The 13,603-nt window shown below is 50.5% G+C and overlaps 15 non-coding genes across 15 annotated transcripts; all 15 read left to right on the forward strand.

The window, feature by feature from the left end:
* Positions 1 to 355: 355 nt before the first annotated feature.
* On the forward strand, positions 356 to 437 carry trnal-uag (transfer RNA leucine (anticodon UAG)). The gene has a single exon. It is a non-coding gene; the product is annotated as a tRNA-Leu (tRNA).
* An 873-nt stretch (positions 438 to 1,310) lies between these two features.
* trnal-uag (transfer RNA leucine (anticodon UAG)) lies at positions 1,311 to 1,392 on the forward strand. The gene has a single exon. It is a non-coding gene; the product is annotated as a tRNA-Leu (tRNA).
* An 886-nt stretch (positions 1,393 to 2,278) lies between these two features.
* Positions 2,279 to 2,351, forward strand: trnar-ccu (transfer RNA arginine (anticodon CCU)). Its single transcript has one exon. It is a non-coding gene; the product is annotated as a tRNA-Arg (tRNA).
* Positions 2,352 to 2,971: 620 nt separating this feature from the next.
* Positions 2,972 to 3,053, forward strand: trnal-uag (transfer RNA leucine (anticodon UAG)). Its single transcript has one exon. It is a non-coding gene; the product is annotated as a tRNA-Leu (tRNA).
* Positions 3,054 to 3,926: 873 nt separating this feature from the next.
* Positions 3,927 to 4,008, forward strand: trnal-uag (transfer RNA leucine (anticodon UAG)). Its single transcript has one exon. It is a non-coding gene; the product is annotated as a tRNA-Leu (tRNA).
* Positions 4,009 to 4,894: 886 nt separating this feature from the next.
* Positions 4,895 to 4,967, forward strand: trnar-ccu (transfer RNA arginine (anticodon CCU)). The gene has a single exon. It is a non-coding gene; the product is annotated as a tRNA-Arg (tRNA).
* A 620-nt stretch (positions 4,968 to 5,587) lies between these two features.
* On the forward strand, positions 5,588 to 5,669 carry trnal-uag (transfer RNA leucine (anticodon UAG)). Its single transcript has one exon. It is a non-coding gene; the product is annotated as a tRNA-Leu (tRNA).
* An 873-nt stretch (positions 5,670 to 6,542) lies between these two features.
* On the forward strand, positions 6,543 to 6,624 carry trnal-uag (transfer RNA leucine (anticodon UAG)). Its single transcript has one exon. It is a non-coding gene; the product is annotated as a tRNA-Leu (tRNA).
* Positions 6,625 to 7,510: 886 nt separating this feature from the next.
* trnar-ccu (transfer RNA arginine (anticodon CCU)) lies at positions 7,511 to 7,583 on the forward strand. The gene has a single exon. It is a non-coding gene; the product is annotated as a tRNA-Arg (tRNA).
* Positions 7,584 to 8,203: 620 nt separating this feature from the next.
* Positions 8,204 to 8,285, forward strand: trnal-uag (transfer RNA leucine (anticodon UAG)). The gene has a single exon. It is a non-coding gene; the product is annotated as a tRNA-Leu (tRNA).
* An 873-nt stretch (positions 8,286 to 9,158) lies between these two features.
* Positions 9,159 to 9,240, forward strand: trnal-uag (transfer RNA leucine (anticodon UAG)). The gene has a single exon. It is a non-coding gene; the product is annotated as a tRNA-Leu (tRNA).
* Positions 9,241 to 10,126: 886 nt separating this feature from the next.
* On the forward strand, positions 10,127 to 10,199 carry trnar-ccu (transfer RNA arginine (anticodon CCU)). The gene has a single exon. It is a non-coding gene; the product is annotated as a tRNA-Arg (tRNA).
* A 620-nt stretch (positions 10,200 to 10,819) lies between these two features.
* trnal-uag (transfer RNA leucine (anticodon UAG)) lies at positions 10,820 to 10,901 on the forward strand. The gene has a single exon. It is a non-coding gene; the product is annotated as a tRNA-Leu (tRNA).
* An 873-nt stretch (positions 10,902 to 11,774) lies between these two features.
* On the forward strand, positions 11,775 to 11,856 carry trnal-uag (transfer RNA leucine (anticodon UAG)). The gene has a single exon. It is a non-coding gene; the product is annotated as a tRNA-Leu (tRNA).
* Positions 11,857 to 12,742: 886 nt separating this feature from the next.
* trnar-ccu (transfer RNA arginine (anticodon CCU)) lies at positions 12,743 to 12,815 on the forward strand. The gene has a single exon. It is a non-coding gene; the product is annotated as a tRNA-Arg (tRNA).
* Positions 12,816 to 13,603: the final 788 nt, after the last annotated feature.

The following is a 13,603-nucleotide window of genomic DNA, read 5'->3' on the forward strand; positions in this document are numbered from 1 at the left end:
ACACCGCAAGCAGCCGTGGGTGTAGCCCCAGTGCCCTAATGGATAAGGCACTTGCCTCCTAAGCCAGGGATTGTGGGTGATTGAAAGCCAGGGATCTGGGGTGATTGAAAGCAGAGTGGCGCAGCGGAAGCGTGCTGGGCCCATAACCCAGAGGTCGATGGATCGAAACCATCCTCTGCTAAATCTTAGCTTTTCCAAACAGAAAGCCTCCACCATGTCCCAGACTACAACATTCCTGCCTTCATTCTCCTGTCATCGCATGAAAAATCAGCCTATGTGTACATTGACATACCTTCTCTCCTCTCTGCTGCAGTGGACACCATAGGTGCTTCCCAAGCATCGTAACCGAGACGCTGGTAGTGTGGCCGAGTGGTCTAAGGCACTGGATTTAGGCTCCAGTCTCTCTGGAGGCGTGGGTTCAAATCCCACCACTGCCATAAAGCTTCTGGTTAGCTGTGCTCAATCCTTCTAGCAATACCTATAACTTTATGTCAGGAAAATGTCAAAACACAGGACAGAGAGGCTGCTTGCAAAGTCCAATAAAGGAGCTGACACATCATCATCCACTTATAAACATGTATTAGCAACAGTTTTAACTGAGAACGCCAGTTGCCATGCTTGTTCTTTCTCGTCCCAGTCGCCTAATGGATGAGGAGCCAGAGTTTGTGGGTTCAAGTCCCATCTGGGGTGATTGAAAGCAGAGTGGCGCAGCGGAAGCGTGCTAGGCCCATAACCCAGAGGTCGATGTATTGAAACCATCCTCTGCTAAATCTTAGCTTTTCCAAACAGAAAGCCTCCATCATGTCCACGACTCCAATGTCCATGCCTTCGTTCTACTCTCATCACATGAGTAATCAACCCATGTGGACATTGACATGGGTTGGACACCACAGCAGCATGTATTAGCAACAATTTTAGCTGAGAACAGCCATTACCGTGCTGGGTCTACATCGTGACACCGCAAGCAGCCGTAGGTGTAGCCCCAGTCCCCTAATGGATAAGGAACTGGCCTCCTAAGCCAGGGATTGTGGGTGATTGAAAGCCAGGGATCTGGGGTGATTGAAAGCAGAGTGGCGCAGCGGAAGCGTGCTGGGCCCATAACCCAGAGGTCGATGGATCGAAACCATCCTCTGCTAAATCTTAGCTTTTCCAAACAGAAAGCCTCCATCATGTCCACGACTACAACATTCCTGCCTTCAGTCTCCTGTCATCGCATGAAAAATCAGCCCATGTGTACGTTGACATACCTTCTCTCCTCTCTGCTGCAGTGGACACCATAGGTGCTTCCCAAGCATCGTAACCGAGACGCTGGTAGTGTGGCCGAGTGGTCTAAGGCGCTGGATTTAGGCTCCAGTCTCTCTGGAGGCGTGGGTTCAAATCCCACCACTGCCATAAAGCTTCTGGTTAGCTGTGCTCAATCCTTCTAGCAATACCTACAACTTTATGGCAGGAAAATGTCAAAACACAGGACAGAGAGGCTGCTTGCAAAGTACAATAAAGAAGCTGACACATCATCATCCACTTTTAAACATGTATTAGCAACAGTTTTAACTGAGAACGCCAGTTGCCATGCTTGTTTGATCTCGTCCCAGTGGCCTAATGGATGAGGAGCCAGAGATTGTGGGTTCAAGTCCCGTTTTGGCTGACTGAAAGCAGAGTGGCGCAGCGGAAGCGTGCTGGGCCCATAACCCAGAGGTCGATGGATCGAAACCATCCTCTGCTAAATCTTAGCTTTTCCAAACAGAAAGCCTCCATCATGTCCACGACTCCAATGTCCATGCCTTCGTTCTACTCTCATCACATGAGTAATCAACCCATGTCGACATTGACATGGGTTGGACACCACAGCAGCATGTATTAGCAACAGTTTTAGGTGAGAACAGCCGTTACCGTGCTGGGTCTACATCGTGACACCGCAAGCAGCTGTGGGTGTAGCCCCAGTGCCCTAATGTATAAGGCACTTGCCTCCTAAGCCAGGGATCTGGGGTGATTGAAAGCAGAGTGGCGCAGCGGAAGCGTGCTGGGCCCATAACCCAGAGGTCGATGGATCGAAACCATCCTCTGCTAAATCTTAGCTTTTCCAAACAGAAAGCCTCCACCATGTCCCCGACTACAACATTCCTGCCTTCATTCTCCTGTCATCGCATGAGTAATCAACCCATGTCGACATTGACATGGGTTGGACACCACAGCAGCATGTATTAGCCACAGATTTAGCTGAGAACGGCCGTTACTGTGCTGGGTCTACATCGTGACACCGCAGCAGGCCATGGGTGTAGCCCCAGTGGCCTAATGGATAAGGCACTGGCCTCCTAAGCCAGGGATTGTGGGTTCAAGTCCCATCTGGGGTGATTGAAAGCAGAGTGGCGCAGCGGAAGCGTGCTGGGCCCATAACCCAGAGGTCGATGGATCGAAACCATCCTCTGCTAAATCTTAGCTTTTCCAAACAGAAAGCCTCCATCATGTCCACGACTCCAATGTCCATGCCTTCGTTCTACTCTCATCACATGAGTAATCAACCCATGTCGACATTGACATGGGTTGGACACCACAGCAGCATGTATTAGCAACAGTTTTAGCTGAGAACAGCCGTTACCGTGCTGGGTCTACATCGTGACACCGCAAGCAGCCGTGGGTGTAGCCCCAGTGCCCTAATGGATAAGGCACTTGCCTCCTAAGCCAGGGATTGTGGGTGATTGAAAGCCAGGGATCTGGGGTGATTGAAAGCAGAGTGGCGCAGCGGAAGCGTGCTGGGCCCATAACCCAGAGGTCGATGGATCGAAACCATCCTCTGCTAAATCTTAGCTTTTCCAAACAGAAAGCCTCCACCATGTCCCAGACTACAACATTCCTGCCTTCATTCTCCTGTCATCGCATGAAAAATCAGCCTATGTGTACATTGACATACCTTCTCTCCTCTCTGCTGCAGTGGACACCATAGGTGCTTCCCAAGCATCGTAACCGAGACGCTGGTAGTGTGGCCGAGTGGTCTAAGGCACTGGATTTAGGCTCCAGTCTCTCTGGAGGCGTGGGTTCAAATCCCACCACTGCCATAAAGCTTCTGGTTAGCTGTGCTCAATCCTTCTAGCAATACCTATAACTTTATGTCAGGAAAATGTCAAAACACAGGACAGAGAGGCTGCTTGCAAAGTCCAATAAAGGAGCTGACACATCATCATCCACTTATAAACATGTATTAGCAACAGTTTTAACTGAGAACGCCAGTTGCCATGCTTGTTCTTTCTCGTCCCAGTCGCCTAATGGATGAGGAGCCAGAGTTTGTGGGTTCAAGTCCCATCTGGGGTGATTGAAAGCAGAGTGGCGCAGCGGAAGCGTGCTAGGCCCATAACCCAGAGGTCGATGTATTGAAACCATCCTCTGCTAAATCTTAGCTTTTCCAAACAGAAAGCCTCCATCATGTCCACGACTCCAATGTCCATGCCTTCGTTCTACTCTCATCACATGAGTAATCAACCCATGTGGACATTGACATGGGTTGGACACCACAGCAGCATGTATTAGCAACAATTTTAGCTGAGAACAGCCATTACCGTGCTGGGTCTACATCGTGACACCGCAAGCAGCCGTAGGTGTAGCCCCAGTCCCCTAATGGATAAGGAACTGGCCTCCTAAGCCAGGGATTGTGGGTGATTGAAAGCCAGGGATCTGGGGTGATTGAAAGCAGAGTGGCGCAGCGGAAGCGTGCTGGGCCCATAACCCAGAGGTCGATGGATCGAAACCATCCTCTGCTAAATCTTAGCTTTTCCAAACAGAAAGCCTCCATCATGTCCACGACTACAACATTCCTGCCTTCAGTCTCCTGTCATCGCATGAAAAATCAGCCCATGTGTACGTTGACATACCTTCTCTCCTCTCTGCTGCAGTGGACACCATAGGTGCTTCCCAAGCATCGTAACCGAGACGCTGGTAGTGTGGCCGAGTGGTCTAAGGCGCTGGATTTAGGCTCCAGTCTCTCTGGAGGCGTGGGTTCAAATCCCACCACTGCCATAAAGCTTCTGGTTAGCTGTGCTCAATCCTTCTAGCAATACCTACAACTTTATGGCAGGAAAATGTCAAAACACAGGACAGAGAGGCTGCTTGCAAAGTACAATAAAGAAGCTGACACATCATCATCCACTTTTAAACATGTATTAGCAACAGTTTTAACTGAGAACGCCAGTTGCCATGCTTGTTTGATCTCGTCCCAGTGGCCTAATGGATGAGGAGCCAGAGATTGTGGGTTCAAGTCCCGTTTTGGCTGACTGAAAGCAGAGTGGCGCAGCGGAAGCGTGCTGGGCCCATAACCCAGAGGTCGATGGATCGAAACCATCCTCTGCTGAATCTTAGCTTTTCCAAACAGAAAGCCTCCATCATGTCCACGACTCCAATGTCCATGCCTTCGTTCTACTCTCATCACATGAGTAATCAACCCATGTCGACATTGACATGGGTTGGACACCACAGCAGCATGTATTAGCAACAGTTTTAGGTGAGAACAGCCGTTACCGTGCTGGGTCTACATCGTGACACCGCAAGCAGCTGTGGGTGTAGCCCCAGTGCCCTAATGTATAAGGCACTTGCCTCCTAAGCCAGGGATCTGGGGTGATTGAAAGCAGAGTGGCGCAGCGGAAGCGTGCTGGGCCCATAACCCAGAGGTCGATGGATCGAAACCATCCTCTGCTAAATCTTAGCTTTTCCAAACAGAAAGCCTCCACCATGTCCCCGACTACAACATTCCTGCCTTCATTCTCCTGTCATCGCATGAGTAATCAACCCATGTCGACATTGACATGGGTTGGACACCACAGCAGCATGTATTAGCCACAGATTTAGCTGAGAACGGCCGTTACCGTGCTGGGTCTACATCGTGACACCGCAGCAGGCCATGGGTGTAGCCCCAGTGGCCTAATGGATAAGGCACTGGCCTCCTAAGCCAGGGATTGTGGGTTCAAGTCCCATCTGGGGTGATTGAAAGCAGAGTGGCGCAGCGGAAGCGTGCTGGGCCCATAACCCAGAGGTCGATGGATCGAAACCATCCTCTGCTAAATCTTAGCTTTTCCAAACAGAAAGCCTCCATCATGTCCACGACTCCAATGTCCATGCCTTCGTTCTACTCTCATCACATGAGTAATCAACCCATGTCGACATTGACATGGGTTGGACACCACAGCAGCATGTATTAGCAACAGTTTTAGCTGAGAACAGCCGTTACCGTGCTGGGTCTACATCGTGACACCGCAAGCAGCCGTGGGTGTAGCCCCAGTGCCCTAATGGATAAGGCACTTGCCTCCTAAGCCAGGGATTGTGGGTGATTGAAAGCCAGGGATCTGGGGTGATTGAAAGCAGAGTGGCGCAGCGGAAGCGTGCTGGGCCCATAACCCAGAGGTCGATGGATCGAAACCATCCTCTGCTAAATCTTAGCTTTTCCAAACAGAAAGCCTCCACCATGTCCCAGACTACAACATTCCTGCCTTCATTCTCCTGTCATCGCATGAAAAATCAGCCTATGTGTACATTGACATACCTTCTCTCCTCTCTGCTGCAGTGGACACCATAGGTGCTTCCCAAGCATCGTAACCGAGACGCTGGTAGTGTGGCCGAGTGGTCTAAGGCACTGGATTTAGGCTCCAGTCTCTCTGGAGGCGTGGGTTCAAATCCCACCACTGCCATAAAGCTTCTGGTTAGCTGTGCTCAATCCTTCTAGCAATACCTATAACTTTATGTCAGGAAAATGTCAAAACACAGGACAGAGAGGCTGCTTGCAAAGTCCAATAAAGGAGCTGACACATCATCATCCACTTATAAACATGTATTAGCAACAGTTTTAACTGAGAACGCCAGTTGCCATGCTTGTTCTTTCTCGTCCCAGTCGCCTAATGGATGAGGAGCCAGAGTTTGTGGGTTCAAGTCCCATCTGGGGTGATTGAAAGCAGAGTGGCGCAGCGGAAGCGTGCTAGGCCCATAACCCAGAGGTCGATGTATTGAAACCATCCTCTGCTAAATCTTAGCTTTTCCAAACAGAAAGCCTCCATCATGTCCACGACTCCAATGTCCATGCCTTCGTTCTACTCTCATCACATGAGTAATCAACCCATGTGGACATTGACATGGGTTGGACACCACAGCAGCATGTATTAGCAACAATTTTAGCTGAGAACAGCCATTACCGTGCTGGGTCTACATCGTGACACCGCAAGCAGCCGTAGGTGTAGCCCCAGTCCCCTAATGGATAAGGAACTGGCCTCCTAAGCCAGGGATTGTGGGTGATTGAAAGCCAGGGATCTGGGGTGATTGAAAGCAGAGTGGCGCAGCGGAAGCGTGCTGGGCCCATAACCCAGAGGTCGATGGATCGAAACCATCCTCTGCTAAATCTTAGCTTTTCCAAACAGAAAGCCTCCATCATGTCCACGACTACAACATTCCTGCCTTCAGTCTCCTGTCATCGCATGAAAAATCAGCCCATGTGTACGTTGACATACCTTCTCTCCTCTCTGCTGCAGTGGACACCATAGGTGCTTCCCAAGCATCGTAACCGAGACGCTGGTAGTGTGGCCGAGTGGTCTAAGGCGCTGGATTTAGGCTCCAGTCTCTCTGGAGGCGTGGGTTCAAATCCCACCACTGCCATAAAGCTTCTGGTTAGCTGTGCTCAATCCTTCTAGCAATACCTACAACTTTATGGCAGGAAAATGTCAAAACACAGGACAGAGAGGCTGCTTGCAAAGTACAATAAAGAAGCTGACACATCATCATCCACTTTTAAACATGTATTAGCAACAGTTTTAACTGAGAACGCCAGTTGCCATGCTTGTTTGATCTCGTCCCAGTGGCCTAATGGATGAGGAGCCAGAGATTGTGGGTTCAAGTCCCGTTTTGGCTGACTGAAAGCAGAGTGGCGCAGCGGAAGCGTGCTGGGCCCATAACCCAGAGGTCGATGGATCGAAACCATCCTCTGCTGAATCTTAGCTTTTCCAAACAGAAAGCCTCCATCATGTCCACGACTCCAATGTCCATGCCTTCGTTCTACTCTCATCACATGAGTAATCAACCCATGTCGACATTGACATGGGTTGGACACCACAGCAGCATGTATTAGCAACAGTTTTAGGTGAGAACAGCCGTTACCGTGCTGGGTCTACATCGTGACACCGCAAGCAGCTGTGGGTGTAGCCCCAGTGCCCTAATGTATAAGGCACTTGCCTCCTAAGCCAGGGATCTGGGGTGATTGAAAGCAGAGTGGCGCAGCGGAAGCGTGCTGGGCCCATAACCCAGAGGTCGATGGATCGAAACCATCCTCTGCTAAATCTTAGCTTTTCCAAACAGAAAGCCTCCACCATGTCCCCGACTACAACATTCCTGCCTTCATTCTCCTGTCATCGCATGAGTAATCAACCCATGTCGACATTGACATGGGTTGGACACCACAGCAGCATGTATTAGCCACAGATTTAGCTGAGAACGGCCGTTACCGTGCTGGGTCTACATCGTGACACCGCAGCAGGCCATGGGTGTAGCCCCAGTGGCCTAATGGATAAGGCACTGGCCTCCTAAGCCAGGGATTGTGGGTTCAAGTCCCATCTGGGGTGATTGAAAGCAGAGTGGCGCAGCGGAAGCGTGCTGGGCCCATAACCCAGAGGTCGATGGATCGAAACCATCCTCTGCTAAATCTTAGCTTTTCCAAACAGAAAGCCTCCATCATGTCCACGACTCCAATGTCCATGCCTTCGTTCTACTCTCATCACATGAGTAATCAACCCATGTCGACATTGACATGGGTTGGACACCACAGCAGCATGTATTAGCAACAGTTTTAGCTGAGAACAGCCGTTACCGTGCTGGGTCTACATCGTGACACCGCAAGCAGCCGTGGGTGTAGCCCCAGTGCCCTAATGGATAAGGCACTTGCCTCCTAAGCCAGGGATTGTGGGTGATTGAAAGCCAGGGATCTGGGGTGATTGAAAGCAGAGTGGCGCAGCGGAAGCGTGCTGGGCCCATAACCCAGAGGTCGATGGATCGAAACCATCCTCTGCTAAATCTTAGCTTTTCCAAACAGAAAGCCTCCACCATGTCCCAGACTACAACATTCCTGCCTTCATTCTCCTGTCATCGCATGAAAAATCAGCCTATGTGTACATTGACATACCTTCTCTCCTCTCTGCTGCAGTGGACACCATAGGTGCTTCCCAAGCATCGTAACCGAGACGCTGGTAGTGTGGCCGAGTGGTCTAAGGCACTGGATTTAGGCTCCAGTCTCTCTGGAGGCGTGGGTTCAAATCCCACCACTGCCATAAAGCTTCTGGTTAGCTGTGCTCAATCCTTCTAGCAATACCTATAACTTTATGTCAGGAAAATGTCAAAACACAGGACAGAGAGGCTGCTTGCAAAGTCCAATAAAGGAGCTGACACATCATCATCCACTTATAAACATGTATTAGCAACAGTTTTAACTGAGAACGCCAGTTGCCATGCTTGTTCTTTCTCGTCCCAGTCGCCTAATGGATGAGGAGCCAGAGTTTGTGGGTTCAAGTCCCATCTGGGGTGATTGAAAGCAGAGTGGCGCAGCGCAAGCGTGCTAGGCCCATAACCCAGAGGTCGATGTATTGAAACCATCCTCTGCTAAATCTTAGCTTTTCCAAACAGAAAGCCTCCATCATGTCCACGACTCCAATGTCCATGCCTTCGTTCTACTCTCATCACATGAGTAATCAACCCATGTGGACATTGACATGGGTTGGACACCACAGCAGCATGTATTAGCAACAATTTTAGCTGAGAACAGCCATTACCGTGCTGGGTCTACATCGTGACACCGCAAGCAGCCGTAGGTGTAGCCCCAGTCCCCTAATGGATAAGGAACTGGCCTCCTAAGCCAGGGATTGTGGGTGATTGAAAGCCAGGGATCTGGGGTGATTGAAAGCAGAGTGGCGCAGCGGAAGCGTGCTGGGCCCATAACCCAGAGGTCGATGGATCGAAACCATCCTCTGCTAAATCTTAGCTTTTCCAAACAGAAAGCCTCCATCATGTCCACGACTACAACATTCCTGCCTTCAGTCTCCTGTCATCGCATGAAAAATCAGCCCATGTGTACGTTGACATACCTTCTCTCCTCTCTGCTGCAGTGGACACCATAGGTGCTTCCCAAGCATCGTAACCGAGACGCTGGTAGTGTGGCCGAGTGGTCTAAGGCGCTGGATTTAGGCTCCAGTCTCTCTGGAGGCGTGGGTTCAAATCCCACCACTGCCATAAAGCTTCTGGTTAGCTGTGCTCAATCCTTCTAGCAATACCTACAACTTTATGGCAGGAAAATGTCAAAACACAGGACAGAGAGGCTGCTTGCAAAGTACAATAAAGAAGCTGACACATCATCATCCACTTTTAAACATGTATTAGCAACAGTTTTAACTGAGAACGCCAGTTGCCATGCTTGTTTGATCTCGTCCCAGTGGCCTAATGGATGAGGAGCCAGAGATTGTGGGTTCAAGTCCCGTTTTGGCTGACTGAAAGCAGAGTGGCGCAGCGGAAGCGTGCTGGGCCCATAACCCAGAGGTCGATGGATCGAAACCATCCTCTGCTGAATCTTAGCTTTTCCAAACAGAAAGCCTCCATCATGTCCACGACTCCAATGTCCATGCCTTCGTTCTACTCTCATCACATGAGTAATCAACCCATGTCGACATTGACATGGGTTGGACACCACAGCAGCATGTATTAGCAACAGTTTTAGGTGAGAACAGCCGTTACCGTGCTGGGTCTACATCGTGACACCGCAAGCAGCTGTGGGTGTAGCCCCAGTGCCCTAATGTATAAGGCGCTTGCCTCCTAAGCCAGGGATATGGGGTGATTGAAAGCAGAGTGGCGCAGCGGAAGCGTGCTGGGCCCATAACCCAGAGGTCGATGGATCGAAACCATCCTCTGCTAAATCTTAGCTTTTCCAAACAGAAAGCCTCCACCATGTCCCCGACTACAACATTCCTGCCTTCATTCTCCTGTCATCGCATGAGTAATCAACCCATGTCGACATTGACATGGGTTGGACACCACAGCAGCATGTATTAGCCACAGATTTAGCTGAGAACGGCCGTTACCGTGCTGGGTCTACATCGTGACACCGCAGCAGGCCATGGGTGTAGCCCCAGTGGCCTAATGGATAAGGCACTGGCCTCCTAAGCCAGGGATTGTGGGTTCAAGTCCCATGTGGGGTGATTGAAAGCAGAGTGGCGCAGCGGAAGCGTGCTGGGCCCATAACCCAGAGGTCGATGGATCGAAACCATCCTCTGCTAAATCTTAGCTTTTCCAAACAGAAAGCCTCCATCATGTCCACGACTCCAATGTCCATGCCTTCGTTCTACTCTCATCACATGAGTAATCAACCCATGTCGACATTGACATGGGTTGGACACCACAGCAGCATGTATTAGCAACAGTTTTAGCTGAGAACAGCCGTTACCGTGCTGGGTCTACATCGTGACACCGCAAGCAGCCGTGGGTGTAGCCCCAGTGCCCTAATGGATAAGGCACTTGCCTCCTAAGCCAGGGATTGTGGGTGATTGAAAGCCAGGGATCTGGGGTGATTGAAAGCAGAGTGGCGCAGCGGAAGCGTGCTGGGCCCATAACCCAGAGGTCGATGGATCGAAACCATCCTCTGCTAAATCTTAGCTTTTCCAAACAGAAAGCCTCCACCATGTCCCAGACTACAACATTCCTGCCTTCATTCTCCTGTCATCGCATGAAAAATCAGCCTATGTGTACATTGACATACCTTCTCTCCTCTCTGCTGCAGTGGACACCATAGGTGCTTCCCAAGCATCGTAACCGAGACGCTGGTAGTGTGGCCGAGTGGTCTAAGGCACTGGATTTAGGCTCCAGTCTCTCTGGAGGCGTGGGTTCAAATCCCACCACTGCCATAAAGCTTCTGGTTAGCTGTGCTCAATCCTTCTAGCAATACCTATAACTTTATGTCAGGAAAATGTCAAAACACAGGACAGAGAGGCTGCTTGCAAAGTCCAATAAAGGAGCTGACACATCATCATCCACTTATAAACATGTATTAGCAACAGTTTTAACTGAGAACGCCAGTTGCCATGCTTGTTCTTTCTCGTCCCAGTCGCCTAATGGATGAGGAGCCAGAGTTTGTGGGTTCAAGTCCCATCTGGGGTGATTGAAAGCAGAGTGGCGCAGCGGAAGCGTGCTAGGCCCATAACCCAGAGGTCGATGTATTGAAACCATCCTCTGCTAAATCTTAGCTTTTCCAAACAGAAAGCCTCCATCATGTCCACGACTCCAATGTCCATGCCTTCGTTCTACTCTCATCACATGAGTAATCAACCCATGTGGACATTGACATGGGTTGGACACCACAGCAGCATGTATTAGCAACAATTTTAGCTGAGAACAGCCATTACCGTGCTGGGTCTACATCGTGACACCGCAAGCAGCCGTAGGTGTAGCCCCAGTCCCCTAATGGATAAGGAACTGGCCTCCTAAGCCAGGGATTGTGGGTGATTGAAAGCCAGGGATCTGGGGTGACTGAAAGCAGAGTGGCGCAGCGGAAGCGTGCTGGGCCCATAACCCAGAGGTCGATGGATCGAAACCATCCTCTGCTAAATCTTAGCTTTTCCAAACAGAAAGCCTCCATCATGTCCACGACTACAACATTCCTGCCTTCAGTCTCCTGTCATCGCATGAAAAATCAGCCCATGTGTACGTTGACATACCTTCTCTCCTCTCTGCTGCAGTGGACACCATAGGTGCTTCCCAAGCATCGTAACCGAGACGCTGGTAGTGTGGCCGAGTGGTCTAAGGCGCTGGATTTAGGCTCCAGTCTCTCTGGAGGCGTGGGTTCAAATCCCACCACTGCCATAAAGCTTCTGGTTAGCTGTGCTCAATCCTTCTAGCAATACCTACAACTTTATGGCAGGAAAATGTCAAAACACAGGACAGAGAGGCTGCTTGCAAAGTACAATAAAGAAGCTGACACATCATCATCCACTTTTAAACATGTATTAGCAACAGTTTTAACTGAGAACGCCAGTTGCCATGCTTGTTTGATCTCGTCCCAGTGGCCTAATGGATGAGGAGCCAGAGATTGTGGGTTCAAGTCCCGTTTTGGCTGACTGAAAGCAGAGTGGCGCAGCGGAAGCGTGCTGGGCCCATAACCCAGAGGTCGATGGATCGAAACCATCCTCTGCTGAATCTTAGCTTTTCCAAACAGAAAGCCTCCATCATGTCCACGACTCCAATGTCCATGCCTTCGTTCTACTCTCATCACATGAGTAATCAACCCATGTCGACATTGACATGGGTTGGACACCACAGCAGCATGTATTAGCAACAGTTTTAGGTGAGAACAGCCGTTACCGTGCTGGGTCTACATCGTGACACCGCAAGCAGCTGTGGGTGTAGCCCCAGTGCCCTAATGTATAAGGCACTTGCCTCCTAAGCCAGGGATCTGGGGTGATTGAAAGCAGAGTGGTGCAGCGGAAGCGTGCTGGGCCCATAACCCAGAGGTCGATGGATCGAAACCATCCTCTGCTAAATCTTAGCTTTTCCAAACAGAAAGCCTCCACCATGTCCCCGACTACAACATTCCTGCCTTCATTCTCCTGTCATCGCATGAGTAATCAACCCATGTCGACATTGACATGGGTTGGACACCACAGCAGCATGTATTAGCCACAGATTTAGCTGAGAACGGCCGTTACCGTGCTGGGTCTACATCGTGACACCGCAGCAGGCCATTGGTGTAGCCCCAGTGGCCTAATGGATAAGGCACTGGCCTCCTAAGCCAGGGATTGTGGGTTCAAGTCCCATCTGGGGTGATTGAAAGCAGAGTGGCGCAGCGGAAGCGTGCTGGGCCCATAACCCAGAGGTCGATGGATCGAAACCATCCTCTGCTAAATCTTAGCTTTTCCAAACAGAAAGCCTCCATCATGTCCACGACTCCAATGTCCATGCCTTCGTTCTACTCTCATCACATGAGTAATCAACCCATGTCGACATTGCCATGGGTTGGACACCACAGCAGCATGTATTAGCAACAGTTTTAGCTGAGAACAGCCGTTACCGTGCTGGGTCTACATCGTGACACCGCAAGCAGCCGTGGGTGTAGCCCCAGTGCCCTAATGGATAAGGCACTTGCCTCCTAAGCCAGGGATTGTGGGTGATTGAAAGCCAGGGATCTGGGGTGATTGAAAGCAGAGTGGCGCAGCGGAAGCGTGCTGGGCCCATAACCCAGAGGTCGATGGATCGAAACCATCCTCTGCTAAATCTTAGCTTTTCCAAACAGAAAGCCTCCATCATGTCCACGACTCCAATGTCCATGCCTTCGTTCTACTCTCATCACATGAGTAATCAACCCATGTCGACATTGACATGGGTTGGACACCACAGCAGCATGTATTAGCAACAGTTTTAGCTGAGAACAGCCGTTACCGTGCTGGGTCTACATCGTGACACCGCAAGCAGCCGTGGGTGTAGCCCCAGTGCCCTAATGGATAAGGCACTTGCCTCCTAAGCCAGGGATTGTGGGTGATTGAAAGCCAGGGATCTGGGGTGATTGAAAGCAGAGTGGCGCAGCGGAAGCGTGCTGGGCCCATAACCCAGAGGT

The sequence above is a fragment of the Centroberyx gerrardi genome, chromosome 16 (genome assembly GCF_048128805.1).
Source record: "Centroberyx gerrardi isolate f3 chromosome 16, fCenGer3.hap1.cur.20231027, whole genome shotgun sequence".
Lineage (NCBI taxonomy): Eukaryota > Metazoa > Chordata > Actinopteri > Beryciformes > Berycidae > Centroberyx > Centroberyx gerrardi.